This window comes from Mauremys reevesii, linkage group 9 (genome assembly GCF_016161935.1).
Source record: "Mauremys reevesii isolate NIE-2019 linkage group 9, ASM1616193v1, whole genome shotgun sequence".
Classification (NCBI taxonomy): domain Eukaryota; kingdom Metazoa; phylum Chordata; order Testudines; family Geoemydidae; genus Mauremys; species Mauremys reevesii.
The window spans coordinates 50,295,368-50,313,931 of NC_052631.1; the positions used below are offsets into that span (position 1 = coordinate 50,295,368).

The window sequence follows — 18,564 nt, forward strand, 5'->3', positions numbered from 1 at the left end:
TGCCATCCTGTGGCTTCAGCATTTGTCACTGGGGTGACTTGGGGAAAGGTCTCAACCTCCCCCCATCCCACTTCACTGCTGCCAGAATCCCTCCTGCCCCCCTCCCTGCCCTACCTGAGTGGGGATGGAGGTAGGGGTGGAGGAGAGGGTTCTACAAACTTGAGCGGTGTCCCCAGGTGGGTTGGAGGTGGAACAGCTGTCAGGGGCACTGAGGGGGAAGTGGCAGGAGCTAACCCTACAAGGAGGGTGGTTGGCACTGGAGGTCACTACAGAGGACAACAAGCCTCCATCCTGGGGATCAGGAGGGTGAATCCACCACTCAGACATGAGCAGCTCCTGGGTGTAAATGGTGCTGGTTCCAGGTGCCCTTAATCCTCCCTGATTCCTGGGCAGTGTCTCAGTCTCTGACATGTTCTCGTTCCCCTGCAGCTGGAGGATGTCACAGCCAAGGTGATGTGCCAGCTCCGCATCATCCGGCACTTGCACCAGGTGCCCAAGGCGCTGCAAGGACTGTGCCTCATCTGATGCCCTGAAAGCTTCCCCTCTCATGTTCAGCAACTCCCGCTCCCTGCTGCAGGTACTGCTCTGTCTCACTGTAAATGGGGGGCTAGTGGAAGGGGAAATGGAGGCCCCTGTCACTGACAGAAACTCTCACCCCTCTCTGTGGACCAGGGTCCTTCCCTCTGACCCCAAACTTCCTTCATCTGGGGCATGAGCTCTTCCCCTCACTCCCATACCCCTCCCCTCTTTCCTTGCTCTGACCCCCATCCCATTCCCCGTGCTCCCAGGCAGAGATCTCCCTGCCCCATATGGTGCAGAAGGACCTTTGTGTCAGGGCTACAGACTGCCTGCCCAACTGAAGCTCAGGAAGCTCCACATTTGAGGAGGTGAGGATGGGACAGAGGCTCAGGGCCTGCTTCACCTCCTGCCCTTTATTCTTCCTTTGGCCCTTCTATGGACTCTCCGAGGGTAACATGAATAGGAACCTCCTCCCCACCTGTCTTCTAGGCCCTGGGTGTGTGACTGCCTCCCAGATGGGTGCAGTCAGAAGCTGAGCCACCTCAGAGAGCAGTGGGGACAGGTCACCTTGTTCTATGAAACCAAGCAGTGCTAGTTCTCAAAGAGGCTGAGAGGGAAGACCCCCGTCCCTCATGAAGGTAAGAGCCATTTACTTCTTTGGGCAGATGGGTCTCCTGGGGGAGAAATGGGATCCCTGCTGCATAGCCTGGTTGGGAGCTTCCCCCATCCCTGGGACAGAGATGTCTCCATCAATGTGCCACTTTTGTGTTTTTCCTAGCAGGAGGCTCCACAGAGATGTCCTCAAACCTGTTCTCCTGGGAACATTTCTGGGAGGAGGCTCCCATCCCTCAGTCTCCAACTCCATCATGCAGTCTCATTCACATAACATCTCTGCTCTCCAGCTCCACTTCCCGCAGCAGGACAAACGAACCTTCAGCTCCTAGAGACCTGACTCTGACTCCTGATCAGCAATGGGGTTTCACCATCCCCTCAACAAACCTGTCAGCCTCTGAATGATGAACGTCAGAGTCACCAGAACCAGCAAAACTCCAACTGCAGCCAGTTGAGCCTTTGTAAACTTAGCCCCTCTGGAAACCAGGTCTGAACTGGAGAGGTCTGAACTCATGGACTCCTAGACTTTAAGGTCAGAAGGGACCATTATGACCATCTAGTCTGACCTCCTGCACAATACAGGCCACAGAATCTCACCCACCCACTCTTGTAATAAACCCCTAACCGAAGGGAACTTGAGAAGAGAGGTAGGATGTGCCCAGGGAAATCTGCAGCAAAGAGAAAAGAGCAACCCTAGCTGTTGAGTACAGAGCCCTGGGCTGCTACCAGTGTCAGGGTGGGACCGGGTTCCTCTACTGGCCCCAAAGAAGGGGGCATACACACACCCAGAGAGGGTTACCAAGCCCAGCAAGGGAGCTGCAGGCTGAGCCAGAGCCCCAGCGAGAGCAGAAGAACTTTTTTCTCTGGGAAGACCTCTTTGGACTTTCAGTGTGTGAGAAGCTGAGCCCCAGAAGCATGGACTAAAGATGGTGAGCTGGCCAGAGGGCTGAATTACCAGGCAGAGAGACTGCCATGGTGCTGGAGTGACCATCGATGGAGGATCAGAGGGTACCTAACAATGAGTAGATTCATTGATTATTGGCATAGTCAGCAGGATTGAATTCCCCCTGTCATCCGTGAGGGCTCATGGAAGTCTTGGTTACTGAAGGAAGGTCCGTCCCCGCAAGTAGGATTTCCCATTTGAGTTCCAGGGACTGGCTAAGCAGCCAAGCAGGTCTCGGGGTTTCTCCAGCAGCTCCTAGAAATCCAACAGAAGCAGAAGGAAGTGCAGGCAGAACTACAGATGCAGCTGGTAATCTTGAGGGAGCAGCAGCAATACCTGTGAGAGATCCTGCAAAGGGAAATCAACCTGTTAGGCCCATGGACAAAAAGAGAAGACTCAGAGAGCATGCTGCAGCTGTGCTGAGAAGGTTAGCCCAGGAGAGCAGGGCCTGAGAAAGTGTACAAGCATAGCCTAATGCCAAGATGGGAACAAAAGTTCTTTGGTTTTGGTGCAGAGAAGCAGGCCATATCAAAAGACCCGGCCTGCATAGGAAATTCCTGAGTGGCAAAAGGGGGGGCCAGGGCCCCAAGAAGGAAGAAAGAAAGGAGAAGGTGTCCTCTTGGACAAACACACATGAGGCAGGCTAGGTGGAGATGGCAGGGATGGCCATGGACCTTGCAGACCCTTCTCCAACACACCTGTCGGGTGCTGCAGGGAGGTGAAGGATGAAATGGTTGGCACAGAGATGAATCAGGTACGAGAGTTGAGCAGTGGTGTGTGCTCAGACCCTGATGGAAAAGGTTTTGGGGGATGCAGCGGGAGTAGAAAAAAGGCTACAGAAGAAGCTAGTGGCTTCAGAACAAGGCTCTGCAAGCAGTTGTTAATGAGAATGAGTGGCTGCAGGAAGAGAAGGATGGCCTCTGAGTTCTGGTGAGTACGAGGCTGTACGAGTGCATAGCCGGTGACAGCAACGAGATGGTGAGGGATGAAGATTGGACAAGAGTAGAACTTGCCCCCGGGTTGGGCCGGATTTTAAGGAGGAGGGTATTTCACAGGGTGGCTTGGCCTGTGGCTGCAAAGCCTGGAGCTAGGCCAAATTGATGACCAAGTGAGCCCCACCTGAGAGGAAACAAGGGAAAACAGCAGCAAAAGTACAGAAGCAGACCTACCTGTTCAGTATAATGGCCTTGGGCCAAAACCTGGAGTCCAGGGTAGGACTGGGTTCTCCCACCGTCCCTAAGGAAGGGGACATAGAAGACCATAGAAACCCAAGAAGGGCAGACCAAGGCGAAATCAGGCTGAGGAAGAGCTCCCCACGAGGGTGGAAGGCCTTGTTTCTGTTCAAGACATTTTTGGACTTTGTTTGGAAGGAGCATGACCCAGGAAGGAGTGGACTAAAGGACAGTCACCTGGTTGGAGGGCTGAGTTCCCAGCCAACAAACTGCAAGAGTGACTATCAACGGGGTTGCTAGCCCAGCTAGAAAGCTGTGACACGAGACCTGGCCAGGATCTAGCGGTGAGTGAACTCTGGTACAAACCTGCTTCCATTATGTAAACAGCCTGGTATTGGAGAGTGGGTGGGGAGACCAGGGAGATGGGAGGGGTTACTGAGGCTGGGGTGGGGAAGAAGCTGTGGGGCTGGGAGGGGAAGGACATGGCCCAGCTTGTGGGAGGGATCCTGCTGGCTGTGTCTGGAGCACTGTGTAGCCTCTTCTATGGGAAGTTCCCATGGGTCAGTGGGGCCTGAATCTCTCATGCGCCTTTGTTCTCTTTGGGCTTCACAGGAGATGTCTGGTGAACTGCCCGTGGACTCTGTGCCCAGCACCACTCCGAAATTATTCGCTACCTTCAAAGAAACAGGCACAGCTCAGCTTGTTAGGTAGGCTGGAGACTCACACTTCACTCAAACACACAACACTGAGGTGCTTTGGGAAGCATAGTAACAAAGAAGAGATGTAAGTGATACTAAGCAAGAGAAAGAGACAAATTTCAAACAGACAAACAAAACAAAACACACTTTGTAGTGACTAAAACTGAATCTTAAGAGTCACAATCTTGGCCTTAGCAGTTTCCAGACTAACATCTCAGCTTTCCTAACAGACCTTATTTGATGTCACTGTATGGTACAAAAATTCTCTGTCGAATCCGCTGATTTGATTGCTTAGCCTTTCGGTTTCAGACCCTCTGTTCTCCTTCTGGGGTGCCTGGACCCTGATTGTAACATCTCTCTTCCAGTCTCTGTCCCAGCCTCTTACACAGATGTATGCTTCAGCCAGCCCAGCTCAGAGAGCAGTGGGAACAGATGATCTCATCCTGTCAAACCGAGCAACATGGGTCCTACTGAGGCTTAGATGGAAGATCCCATGCGTCTCCGGGAGGTAAGAACCGTTCACTCTTCTGGGCACTTGGGGCTGTTGCAACAAAGAGGGAGCTCCTGTTACATAGCCTAGTTGTCATCATGACTTTGTTTTTTTATTCTTAGAGGATGTGTCCAGGATCCTGGAGACTGTTTCCTGCAGGAGGTTTGAGTGGGGAGAGATCACTCACTGTTTTGACCCATGGGTCATTAACCCGGGTCTGCAGGGCTCCTGGGAGCAGCCACACTCCAGCAGGCCACCTGGAAGCCTACTAAAAACTGCTTACCTAGGACTTATGAATTCCAGACCCAGTTTGAGGCTCCATCCCTGAGGCCTAATGGCAGAGTCCCTGAGCAGCTAATCGGCCCCCGGGACCTCCTTAAACCAACAGCAGGAACAAGAAGCTGTCTGAACACCCGAGCTCCCCTGTCTTCTGGACCATGTGTTAGCTGTTCCTGCTCCCACTCCCCAGGCTTGATTTCCTGGCATCCTGACTCGCTGTGACTCATCTGATTTGAGGTTCTGAACACAATTTGGTGTTTTGCTTCTGCTCTTCGAGTATCCTGACCCAGCTGACTCTTGACTCCTGTCTTCTGAGTGTGGATTCTGCCTCTGACCACTAGGTCTGGCTGCTGATGACATGGCCATGACACTGACTTTTCTACGATTCCTCCAATGTCCTTTTCTGCTCTCCAGCTCTGCTGTCCCAGCAAGATACACCAATCCCCTGGCTCCCAGAGTCCTGGTTGCTGCTATTCAAGGGCTCAGGGGTAGTGCTTGTATTGCCCCCTCCCCCACCACAGCTGCTTTTCCTATGGGAATCTCCCTAGCACAGAGGAGAAATCTGCTCTTCTCTTAGGCCTGGTCTACACAAGGACTTTAATTCGAATTTAGCAGCGTTAATTCGAACTAACCGCTCAACCGTCCACACCAGAAAGCCATTTAATTCGAACTAGAGGGCTCTTTAGTTCGAATTTGGTACTCCACCCCGGCAGGTGGAGTAACGCTAAATTCGACATGGCTAGCTCGAATTAGGCTAGGTGTGGATGCAAATCGAACTTAGTAGCTCCGGGAGCTATCCCACACTGCACCACTCTGTTGACGCTCTGGACAGCAGTCCGAGCTTGGATTCTCTGGCCAGCCACACAGGAAATGACCCGGTAAAATTTGAATTCATTTTCCTGTCTGGGCACTTTGAATCTGACGTCCTGGTTGGACATCGGGGCGAGCTCCGCAGCACCTGCAACGATGCAGAGCTCTCCAGCAGAGGAGTCCGGGCAATCCCAGAATAGAAAGAGGGCCCCAGCATGGACTGACCGGGAAGTCATGGATCTGATCGCTGTGTGGGGCGAGGAGTCTGTGCTCTCGGAGCTGCGCTCCAGCAAGCGGAATGCAAAGACCTTCGAGAAGCTCTCGAAAGCCATGAAAGACAAAGGATACAGCCGGGATGCGATGCAGTGCCGCGTGAAAGTCAAGGACCTAAGACAAGGGTATCAAAAAGTCAGAGCGGCAAACGGACGCTCCGGAGCCAAGCCCCAGACATGCCGCTTCTACGAGGCACTGCATGCCATTCTAGGTGGGTCTGCCACCACTGCCCCACCAGTGACGGTGGACTCCGAGGACGGAATAGTGTACCGGGACAGTTCCTCCTCGATGTTCGGCGATGGGGAAGATGAGGAATGGTCTTTGGAGGACGGCGCAGGCGACAGCGAACCCACTCCCGCTTTCCCTGACAGCCAGGATCTCTTCATCACCCTCACAGAGATCCCCTACCAACCGTCCCCGCCCATTAACCCGGACTCAGAATCAGGGGAAGGATCAGGCGGTAAGTGCTACAAACAGGGAAACATTTATTTTTTAAGAAACAGGTATATAAAAAATAGAAATACTATATAAAAATTTTTAAATCTCAAACTATACAAAAAGTAGGTCCACACATATAGGAATAGAGCAATAATCCTCTTGGGACAGTTCAAAAAAGCTCTCAGAGAGCAGCTCGAAAAGCCTCAGCAGGAGGTTCCTGGGGAGAGGTGCCTTATTGGGTGCTCCATGGAAGCACACTCTTCCGCGCCAGGCCATCCTAATGTAAAGGGGAATCATCGCCTCGACAAGCATGGCAGCATATGGTCCTGGTCTGTGCAGGGCTTCTCTTAGCATCCGCTCTCTCTGACTCCGAGTGACACGCCTCAGGGTAATGTCGTTCTGGAAGTGCTGCATCTAATTAGGGGAATTAGTGTACTGTTACTATTGTGAATGGTAGGCTTTTACTTTGCATAAGAATGACCCTCGCTTAACAGCCACGTGTTGGAGGCCACAGAGGAAAAGCATACAGTGATCTTTCCCGTGCACTGCCGGGAGGGGCTGGAAAAGGCTCAGACTTTATGCTTTCCAGATTGCCTTTAGTGGGAGGGCACAGCTATCGATTAACTGTTAAGCAGACTCTACTGTAAAGCTTACCAGGACTGGCTGCTAGACGGATTCAGCTGTCCCTCCCCGCTTGGCGTCTCTCCTGTGCAAGACCACAGCCACTGAAAGCGTATTCCGAAATCTCGAACTTGGCCTGAGATCTCGTGAGACTAGGTGCCCTGTATGGTCTTGTTCACAGAAACTGACTAGACTGTGTTCACTGTTCGCAAACATGTATCTGTTCAAGGAAATCACTTACTTTTTCCCATCACACAGCTTCGGCTCTTTCCCGGACTGCCCCGTCATCCACCTCGCAGAGGCTGGCTAACATTAGGCGGCGAAAGAAAAAGACTAGGGACGACATGTTCGCGGAACTGATGGCCTGCTCCACAGCCGAGGCGGCAGAGCAGAGACAGTGGAGGGAGACCCTGTGTCAGCAGCATCGCACACACATTGAACGGGAGGATAGGTGGCGGCAGGAAGACCAGCAGGCGACTCAAACGCTGCTTGGTCTAATGAGGGAGCAAACGGACACGCTCCGGCGCCTTGTAGATGTTCTGCAGGACCGCAGGCAGGAGGAGAGAGCCCCCCTGCACTGCATCTGCAACCGCCCTCCAACGCCAAGAAGTCCCCCCCTCACCCAAAGTTACAAGAAGGAGGGGCGGTAGGGGCCGTGAGAACTGTCACTGCACCGCAGCAGAGCGCTAATGTACAAGACACCTCTCGCGCTCTAAATTTGTAGAAGTTCTTCCCTTACAGGATCACCCAGTCCCAAATCCAAGTTTCAACCCCCCACTGTGTATAACATTATTAAAAGCGGTTTGCTGTTACTCTCTGTTTCCGTCACCTTTCTCGTGTCAGAAGACTTTGTGTGTGTGGGGGGGGGATTTTTAATTGCAGTGCATAGCCCACATTACCAGGGTACAGACTTGGGGGCAGGGTCAACTGCAGGGCACACACAGACTGCAGTCACTAGGCACCAGGGTCAGTCTGTGTGGTGTATGCTGCCCCGGGTCATTCGTTGATGTGTATGCTTGTCCAGGGTCCTGGCGCCTGCCATCCCCGAATGTAAAGGCAGGCTTCCCTTACCATGCACTTCGACCGTAGCCACGAGCCTCTCCGCTGCCCTGAGCCCCAAAAAGAGCCCTCATCCAGGGACAGATACTCACCCGTCCCCCACACCCCTCACCCCTTCCAACGCCCAAACCCACAGCCCACAGCCATCATGCAAACCCCTATCCAAAGACGGCACCCCTCGCCCCTTCCTGCAAACCCACCCATTCCTGCAAACCCACCCGTACATGCACAATCACTGTAAACCGTCTCCCACCCCACAGACCTATGTAGGAGCAGGAGGCTGTCCGTCCTGTATTGGACAAGCGGTCTGTACATCAGTGCACACCGAACCCAGCACAGTATGCTTCCATGTTTCAACCCAGGAACAGAAATGCAAAATCAACGAAAGATTTATTATTAATTACTGTTACATTTCATTAGTTTTAAAACGTGCTTTGGAAGTGGGGGAAACTTGGAGAACCGGGTTTGTGAGCTCAGATCTAACTCGACACATACAGACACAGGCCCATGATCAGGCTCTCTTAAAATCAAGTGGACAGTCACAGGTTACCCTGCTCTGCGAGGAAACTAGCTTTCAAAGCCTCCCGGATGCACAGCGCTTCCCGCTGGGATATTCTCTCGGCACGGGTGTCTGGCTGATCGTAAACAGCAGCCAGGCGATTTGCCTCAACCTCCCATCCGGCCAAAAAGGTCTCGCCCTTGCTCTCACACAGATTGTGGAGCACACAGCAAGCAGCAATAATTATGGGGATATTCTTTTCGCTGATGTCCGAGCGAGTCAGTAAGCTCCGCCATCTCCCCTTGAGACGTCCGAAAGCACACTCCACGACCATTCTGCACTTGCTCAGCCGGTAGTTGAAGAGTTCCTTCTCACTGTCCAAGGCGCCTGTATAGGGCTTCATGAGCCAGGGCATTAGCGGGTAGGCCGGGTCCCCGAGGATCACTGTAGGCATCTGCACATCCCCAACCGTTATTTTGTGGTCCAGGAAGAAAGTACCTGCCTGGAGGCGTTTGAAGAGACCAGAGTTCCTGAACACACGCGCGTCATGAACCTTGCCCGCCCACCCGACGAAGATGTTGGTAAAACGTCCCCTATGGCCCACCAGTGCTTGCAGCACCATTGAAAAGTAGCCCTTTCGGTTAATGTACTCGCTGGCCTGGTGGGCTGGTGCCAGGATAGGGATGTGAGTCCCATCTATAGCCCCACCGCAGTTTGGGAATCCCATCGCGGCGAAGCCATCTATGATGACCTGGACGTTTCCGAGAGTCACTACCTTTGAGAGCAGTTGCTCAACGATTGCGTGGGCTACTTGAATCACAGCAACCCCCACGGTAGATTTGCCCACGCCAAAGTGGTTCGCTACTGACCGGTAGCTGTCTGGCGTGGCAAGTTTCCAGAGGGCTATGGCCACTCGCTTCTGCACACTCAGGGCTGCTCGCATCCGTGTGTCCTGGCGCTTCAGGGCAGGGGCCAGCAAGTCACAGAATTCAAGGAAAGTGCCCTTACGCATCCTGAAGTTTCGCAGCCACTCTGTTTCATCCCAGACCTGCAGCACTATGCGGTCCCACCAGTCCGTGCTTGTTTCCCGGGCCCAGAATCGCCGTTCCACACCATGAACTTGACCCATTGCCACCATGATCTCCACGGCGCGGCGTACCCTGCTTTCTGAGAGGTCTGCGCCACTCTCCTCACCGTGCTGCCGGAGCCTCCTCGCCCGATTTCTCAGCATCTGACTGTGGAAGAGGTGGATGATAAGGTGCGAGGAGTTGACAACGGTCATAAGTGCAGCGATGATCGCAGCGGGCTCCATGCTCGCAGTGCTGTGGCGTCCGCGCTGTAACCGACCAGAGAAGGGCGCGATCAGATTTCCCGCCGGCGCTTTCAGGGAGGGAGGGCGTGATTGACGGTTCAATGACGACAGTATCCCAAAACCGCCCTCGACACATTTTTTCCCCCAGCAGGCATTGCGAGCTCTACCCAGCATTCCAATGGGCAGCGGGGACTGCGGGAACTGTGGGATAGCTTCCCACAGTGCACCGCTTCCAAAGTCGACGCTGGCCCCGTGAATGTGGACTCAGAAATTCGAATTTGTGTATTTAGTATGGATACACAAATTCGACTTCATAAGGTCGAATCCACAAATTCGAACTAAGTTGATTCGAAATAGTCTTGTAGTGTAGACAAGGCCTTAGAATCAGTCCTGGCAGCAATTCAGGAAGTCATAGAAGGGACGGTCTGCTAAGCTCCCTCTGCAATGCCACTGTCAGAGACCATTACTGGTGGGTGCCAAGTGACTGCACAGGCAGCTCCTTGAGAGACTCCTAGGGGCAGGGTAGTCGTGTTTCACAGTGACCTCTGAAAGGTCAAGCAAAGAGTGCAGCATTGAAGAGACTCTCCTGCTGTAACAAAGGGTTTCTGTTCTCCTACATAGTCAGACAGTGAGGCTAGTTTGCAGAATGTGGAAGAGCTTTGGTGATGAGTTGGAGGATTCACCATATAGGTGGCAGCAGCTGCAGATCCTGGAGTCCCTATGGTAGGGTTACCACGCATCTGGATTTTCCCGAACATGTCCGGCTCTTGGGTTTTTAAATAGCCGTCTGGGAGGAATTTGTAAAAATCTAAAAAGGTCCAGGATTTCCCTCCCAATGCAGAGCATGGTGCAGCTGACACGGTGGCTGAGCCAGATTGAGCTGCTTGTATCCGGGCCTCCAGCAGCCAGAGCTCCCCCCGTTCCCCCCCCCCCCCGCAGCCTCAGCGCACTGCACCGGTAGCACTCTGGGGGGGGGAGGGGTGGCACGCTCCGTGGGGGAGCACAGCACTGTCTGGCTCCACACACCAGACACACTGCTCTGAGCAGCATGGTAAGGGGCCGGAGGGTTGGAGAAGGGGCACGGGGTCCCAAGGGACAGTCAGGGGACAGGGAGCAGGGGGGCTTGGATGGGTCAGGGGTTCTGGGGGGAGCCTGTCAGGGGGCAGGGGTGTGGAAAGGGGTCGGGGCAGTCAAGGGTCCGGGAGCAGGTGGGGTTAGATGGGTTGGGAGTTCTGCGGGGGCAGTCGGGACAGGGAGCATTTGGATAGGTGTGGGAGACCCCTGTTAGGGGCAGGGGTGTGGATAGAGGTTGGGGCAGTCAGGGGACAGGTAGGGGTTGGAGTTCTAGGGTGGCAGTTAGGGTGGGGGGTCTAAGGAGGGGTCAGTCATGGACAAGGAGAAGGGAGGCTTAGATAGGAGGTGCGGTCCTGGGGGGCGGTTAGGAGCAGGGGTCCTGGGAGGGGGTGATCAGGGGACAAGGAGCAGGGGGTTGGATGGGGCTGAGGTTCAGGAGGGCTGTCAGGGGCAAGGAGCAGGTGGGGTTAGATGGGTCGGATGTTCTGGTGGGGGGCAGTCAGGAGACTGAGAGCGGTTGGATAGGTGTGGGAGACCCGGGGGTCTGTCGGGGGTGGGGGTATGGATAGGGGTCAGGGCAGTCAGGGGACAGGTAGGGGGTGGAGTTCTAGGGGAACAGTTAGGGTGCAGGGGTCTAAGGAGGGGGACTAGGAGAAGGGAGGCTTAGATAGGGGGTGGGGTACCAGGGGGCAGTTATGAGCAGGGGTCCCAGGAGGAGGCAATCAGGGGACAAGGAGCAGGGGGGGTTGGAGGGGTTGGGGGTTCTGTGGGGGGCAGTCAGGGGGCGGGAAGTGGGAGGGTGTGGATAGGGGGCAGGGCTACCACTCTCCTCCATGGAATGTCCTCTTTTTTTAAAGTTCAAATATGGTAACCCTACCCTATGGGCCAAGCCTCCACTCCTGACAGTTCAGGCTAACCTCCCCCAGCTGCTTGGCCTGCCTGCCAAGACAGAGGACTCAGGTATTTCCATCAGGCTGCTCAGTTGCAAATGCAGCCATCCAAAGAAGTGAAGAATGGAAGTGAAAGAGCAAAGCTGGACCATCCGCTGAGCTCCTGCAATCAAGTGAGCAGAGCCTGGGAGAGAAGAGGGAAAGCTCAAAGGTGGCTGGTGGCTGTAGGGAGCCAGGGAAAGAGAAATAAATAGTGAATGATGAATCCTACGGGCTTTGTCTTGTGTGGTGAAGTGTTTCAAATGGGTCTATTTACTATCACATTAAACTTTAATATCGCTGGGTATGACTGAAGGGCAGGTCTATAAAGGTAAGAGGTCACTCACTCTAGGAGCTTCAAGTCTCAGATTCTGTCACTATTGCCTGCTTCGACCACCTGATCTCAACCCAACACATCCCTCAGGTGGGAGCAGTGGGGAGCTCTTTTCCTCTTTTTCTGGATTAGCCGCCAGAATAGGGACAGGATACATGTGGCCAAGGAACTAGAGAGGCATGGGGGTCACTTGCAGAGTTACCTGTTAATGCAGCTCTTATGGGGGAGCACGGTAGGTACTGTGCACTCAGGGGCACCATTTCAAATTTTGGTAGTGGCTGGGAGGGTAATTTAACCATGATTCCAGAGGCTCCTTAGGCACCTGAAAACTCTAGTGTTTTGGCAGATAACTTAGCAGTTAGCTGACAGGAGCCCTGTATCTAATTCCTTTATAAAAGAAAGAAAATTAAATATTAGACCCACTGAGCTCTAATACGTGGTCTGACATCTTGTGGAAAATCACTTTAGGGACACTGGTTAAAATGTTAATGTCTATTCTTGGTTACTAACTCTGTAGAGAGAGAGACCCTGCCAGGACTCCTGGGTTCTACCCCAGCTCTAGGAGGGGAATGGGGTCTAGTGGATTACAGATACAGCTCGGGTATATATAAGAACATCAGAATGGCCATAGTGGGTCAGCTCAATGGTCCATATAGTCCAGTATCCTGTCTTCAAACAGTACCAATAAGTCTCTGTTTCCTGGCCTGGAAGTTGAGGCTGCATTAGGGGAGGGAGCTTCCCCATGGGGTTTAAAGCTGGTACCTGCCTCTTCTGATCCCTCCTCACCAAAAGCTTCTGATGCCTTCATTGCTGTGTCTCTGCCGCTGGGGATGGAGCAGCCCAAGCAGCAGGGCCAGTGCAAGGATATTTTGTGCCCTAGGCAAAACTTCCACCTTGCGCACACACACACACTCACCCACCCACCCGCTGGGGATGGAGCAGCTCAAGCTGCAGGGCCGGTGCAAGGATATTTTGCGCCCTAGCAAAACTTCCACCTTGCCACCCCTCCACACGCACACCTCCCGTAACATCGGTTCATTGAGGGGCAAATCCCAACAAGCCTTTATAAACCCCAGGGGCCAGCCGTGCCCAGGGGCTGCTCCCCAGACCAGGTTCCCCCCTCCCAGCCCCCTGAACTCCCCTGGAGGCCGCATAGCCCCCCTATGAGCCCTCCCCACCCCAGCCCTGAGTCCACTCACTGGCTTTGCCAAGCTTGGACCGCTGCAGCAGCTCAGCGAGGAGGAGCCACCTTCTGGAGGCACTGGAGAGCCAGAGTGTCCCACTTATAGATTCATAGACTCTAGGACTGGAAGAGACCTCGAGAGGTCATCGAGTCGTCCCCTGCCTTCATGGCAGGACCAAATACTGTCTAGACCATCCCTGATAGACATTTATCTAACCTACTCTTAAATATCTCCAGAGATGGAGATTCCACAATCTCCCTAGGCAATTTATTCCAGTGTTTAACCACCCTGACAGTTAGGAACTTTTTCCTAATGTCCAACCTAAACCTCCCTTGCTGCAGTTTAAGCCCATTGCTCCTTGTTCTATCCTCAGAGGCTAAGATGAACAAGTTTTCTCCCTCCTCCTTATGACACCCTTTTCGATACCTGAAAACTGCTATCATGTCCCCTCTCAGTCTCTTCTTTTCCAAACTAAACAAACCCAATTCTTTCAGCCTTCCTTCATAGGTCATGTTCTCTAGAACTTTAATCATTCTTGTTGCTCTTCTCTGGACCCTCTCCAATTTCTCCAAATCTTTCTTGAAGTGTGGTGCCCAGAACTGGACACAATACTCCAGCTGAGGCCTGACCAGCGCAGAGTAGAGCGGAGGAATGACTTCTCGTGTCTTGCTCACAACACACCTGTTAATGCATCCCAGAATCATGTTTGCTTTTTTTGCAACAGCATCACACTGTTGACACACTGTTGACTCGCTTGTGGGGGCGTTGAGACCCAGCCATGGAGGAGCCGGCGCAGCACAGGGGGCAGCAGCCCTGCAAAGGCAGCGGCGGCACCGCTAGCAGGGAGCAGCCATGCCCCCGCCCCTCCTGCCCAGTTTACAGCCCGGTGCCCCTCCTTCTGGGGTCTCCTGCAGCAGATGCATGCGTGCGCCACCCCAGTTCCCCTCTTGCCACACTTGGGCTCTGCTGCTCCTGGGAGTGTGAGCTGCCACCACCGCTGCCCCTCCTGGAGCAGACTCATGGCCCTGCACCCCAATGGTGGCTCACATGCCCAGGAGCCGCAGAGCCCAAGTGCGGCAAGTGGGGAGCTGGGGAGTGCATGGGGCCAGCGCCCACATGCATCTGCAGGAGCCCCTGGAGGGGGGCACCAGGCCACAGCCTGGGCAGGAGGGGAGGGGGGCGTGGCTGCTCCCCACTAGCAGCGCCACCGCCTTTGCAGGCTCCTGCCCCCCTGCGCTGCGCCGGCTCCTCCATGGCTGGGGCTCGCTGCCCCCGCGAGCCGACGCTCTGGCTCTCCCGAGCCTATGGAAGGTGGCTCCTCCCTGCCGAGCCAGGGCACCGCTTTTTGGCGCCCCCAGGGCCGTCCTTAGGATTTATGGGGCCCTATGCAGTATTATTAAACTGGTGCCCTATGCCCCATGGCAGCCTGAGCTTGCAGCCGGGGGGAGGGGGGAGGGGCAGGGGCAGGCGGAGGGACAAGGCAGAAAGAATAACAAGACGCCCAGCCTGCCTCACGGTGGCAGAGAGTCACAGTTCCCCACAGAGACCCCTGTACCCTCTCCCTCACGCAGAATGGATGTGCAGAAGGTACCTAATTAAAAGCACTAAACCTGAGAATAAAAAATGTCAGTCACAGGTTTTTTGATGTGCCCTGAAATTTGTCAGACATTTATTTGCAAAAACTTTGTAGTAAGGGTGAGTCAGCTGGCTTGCTGAATACAACATTAAATATTATGGAATACATGATGCAACTCTTCTCTGTTTTACATTTTCTTAATCAGTATTTCTAAGCTTATTTTATATTTTAAATGCACTCTTAAGCCTTCATAAAGTAATCATTCCAGATTACTACATATTTAACTCACATTATTTTAAATTAATCAGTCACAGAGGTTTAGTGTGTTCATAACAACATTCATTGCTTTTAGAAAAAGGGAACACTAATTTAGTGTGTGATCTCCAAAACAATACACATGTTTATGAAATTCCACCAACTTTAAAAAATATGTTTCCAAAGATTTTAGGCGTAACAAATGATTTTATATCTTACTAAGGTACTGACTTTGCTTAAAACTAGTTCATCAGATAGTCAGAAGTAAAGAAAGGGAAACTCTTTGTCCAGCTATCTGGAAGCAAAGGGCTGTTGTCCCTTTAAGGGCTCTCTTGGGTAGGGTGACCAGATGTCCCAATTTTATAGGAACAGTCCCGATTTTTGGGTCTTTTTCTTCTTTAGGCTCCTATTACCCCCCATCCCTGTCTCGATTTTTCATACTTGCTGTCTGGTCACCCTACTCTTGCGGGGGGAGGGGGGAGCGGTGAAGGGAGAAATGGATGGACAGAAAGGACAGGAAGACTTTGGAAATAACTTTTTTTACTATAGTAATTAAAAATTGTATTTTAGATAAGGGTGGTCTTTTGAAGAATTTATTTAAAAAACCATATGTCTGAAGATCCAAACATCTAAAAATCTATGCAAGGATTTTTTAGAGATGTGATTTTATAATCTTCACCAACTCACTAATGAAATATTTTTAAAGCACATTTTAAACTAAGGTCCTGTAGACTGACATGTTCTGAGTAAATATTACAGTCATGCATAACTGTTTTTGTCAGTACATTCAGAAACTGACAGTAGATACCTGGAGGTTGGCAAATGCCTGTTAAATGTCTTCATCTTTGAATGGCTCTTTAACAGTTTCAGTGTTGTGCTAATAGGTCTGGCAGACTGGAGGCTTTTTCTCTTTTAATACTAGATCCCCTTCCCAGGAAGACTCGGAGCCTGCAGGAAGGGTCAGAACAGGGATAGGAAAAGCAGCTGGGTGGACACTAAGACCCAGTGGTGCTCCAAATTTTCAGGTGTCCTACCCAGCTGCCTATGCCTGAGGACAGCCCTGGGCGCCCCCAAACCACTTGGCGCCCTAGGCGACCGCCTAGTTTGCCTAGTGGTTGCACTGTCCCTGCCAAGCAGGAGGAACTGAAGCTTCTGCAAACAAATGAAAAACCAGTGAAGTGATTCCTAAACAGTGAGGAACTGCAGTGACATCTTTGCTCAGTCTCAGGTGCCCAGGACAGAGGCAGCTCCCTGGGATCCAGGACTGTCCCAGCCAGAACAGGGCTGCTGGAAAGTGAGAGAAATGGTTCCAGCCTCCCCTGGGGCTGAGCTCTGCCTTCAACGCTCTGATTCTCCCTCTCCCCAGTGAATGTGACTCTGGATCCGGACACAGCTCATCCCCACCTCATCCTATCTGAGGATTGCAGAAGTGTGAGATGGGGAGACACATGGCAAGATCTGCCCAACAATCCTGAGAGATTTGACACTGAGCTCTGTGTGCTGGGCTGTGAGGGATTCACCTCGGGGGTCACTGCTGGGAGGTGGAGGTGGGGAGTGGGGGAGGCTGGGCTGTGAGGGTGGCCAGAGAGTCTGTGAGGAGGAAGGGATGGATCAACCCTGAGGAGTTGTGCTGGGCTGTGGGGTATGTGTTGGATCAGTTCTGGGCTCTCACCTCCCCTGTGACCTTCCCCCCCACCCCGCCCCTGAGCTGGGCCCCCAGCAGGATCCAGGTTTGTCTGGAATGTGACTGGAGGCAGGTGACATTTATCGATGCTGGTGACAAGACCCTGATCTTCACTTTCCCGCCGGGCTCCGTCCCTGGGGAGAGAATCCGACCTTGGTTCTGGGTGCTGGGGGTAGGATCCCGGCTCCACCGGTGTCCCTGAGACCTGGGGGTCGGGGGAGAGATAGGGAGAGGAATATCCCATTGGGGAGCCTGAAATCAGCCCTTCTAGCCTCAGATAGTGTAGTCTCTATGATCTGCTCCTGTGGACTTTCTATCATGAAGTCTCTGCGACCCAGGTAGTTGTATCCGGTCTCAACTCTGTGCAGTCCCTGGTGTCAAACCATAGAGAGAATTACGTCGGTGAGGTAGAGAAGCCAATATCGTCACTGCCCCAGGGATTGTGCAGCCTGTTTTTGCTGTCCTCTATGATACAGGAGGACTCTGGGGATCCTTGGTCAGTGTCACTGACATGGGGAGGAAGAGCCCACTGGGAATGAAAAAATGGGCTTCTCTAGCCACAGTCATCCTAGTCTCTATGACCTGGAGGTCCCCTGTCTACCCAACCCCTTATAGCTCATCTCTATGGCTCCTGAAAGCACCAGGGATGGGAGCAGGAGGGGGGAAGAATCCTTGGGGGCTGCAGGAGGAGCAGAGGTGCCCTGGGGCACAGATGTGGAGCTGCAGGGGCAGAACTGAGAGAGGGGCTGGGGGCAGAAGTGATGTGAGGGTTGAGGAGTAGAATTAACAGCCGGGCTGGGGACAGGCAGATGTGGGGGTGGCAGGAACACAGAATTAATTAGGATTTGGGGTTTTGAGGAGAAGCTGGAGGCTCCCCAGGAGCAGGGAGCCTGGCAGAGGGAGACCCAGAAACTGGAGAGTGTGACCTACAAGTCATGAGAGAAGGGATGCTATAGTGGGAAGCAGTTAGAGGGTGTGGAAAGTCAAGAACAGGGTAGGTTTAACCAAAATGGGGGAAAGAAACAAAAGAATAAAAGAGAAAAAATAAAGTAAAACCAGTGTAAAGACAGAAGCCTGGAGAAAGTGGCGGGAAACTCAAATGAAGAGTGAAAGCAAAATCGTCCTGAGGGAGGAAATGCTCTGGGGCAGGCAGCAAGAGTAGAAGGGACAAACTCAAGGGAGAGAACTGGGAACCTGGAGTGGAATGATCTGTGTTACGGAATAGAGAAGAGTTGGGGAGACGCAGAGAAATAAACAGACGGGAAAGGAGCGCTAGAGAAAATGTTGTGTAAAACTAGATGAAATTAAAGAAAAGGGAGGCGAGAGAACATGAGATCGAGATCTATAAAATATTTCTGAAAATGAGAGACTGTAACATTAATTCAACCCCATAGTTCAGGGCCAGTATTTCCACTTTGGTACCTTTCAGAACAACACTTCTTCAAATTTGTGGATGTTTTTACCATGTATTCTGGTTACGAAGGTTCCTTCTTAGCTCCTTTTAACCTGACATTTACTTAAGGTAAATAAACAAGACACATGTTTTATATGTCTCATTTCTCTTTAATTTTCCAGCTGTGATTTTTGAAGCCAATGTGTTGACATAAGTGATTTTGGGGGGAGGGGGGTAATCCCCATACCAATGAGGACCTCTGTGTATGTCATTATGATGATAGCAACATATTACAGTAAGATCCAGGCTATCGAGCCTGCACTCTGGGTCATGTGTTTTATATAAACCTACACATCAGGAATTGTTCAAGAGGAGAGAGCTGGTTGGGTCACTTTACTTCTCAATTTCCA

General features: G+C 52.5%; 1 long non-coding RNA gene across 3 annotated transcripts; it reads left to right on the forward strand.

The window, feature by feature from the left end:
- Positions 1–597: 597 nt before the first annotated feature.
- On the forward strand, positions 598–5,394 carry LOC120371400. 3 transcript variants are annotated; one of them, XR_005584318.1, is made up of 5 exons: positions 599–1,157; positions 1,301–3,590; positions 3,859–3,953; positions 4,310–4,452; positions 4,557–5,394. It is a non-coding gene; the product is annotated as an uncharacterized LOC120371400 (long non-coding RNA). The 3 variants fall into 3 exon arrangements; XR_005584319.1 differs by having other exon boundaries at positions 598–1,157; positions 1,298–3,590; positions 3,859–4,452; XR_005584317.1 differs by having other exon boundaries at positions 598–1,157; positions 3,859–4,452.
- Positions 5,395–18,564: the final 13,170 nt, after the last annotated feature.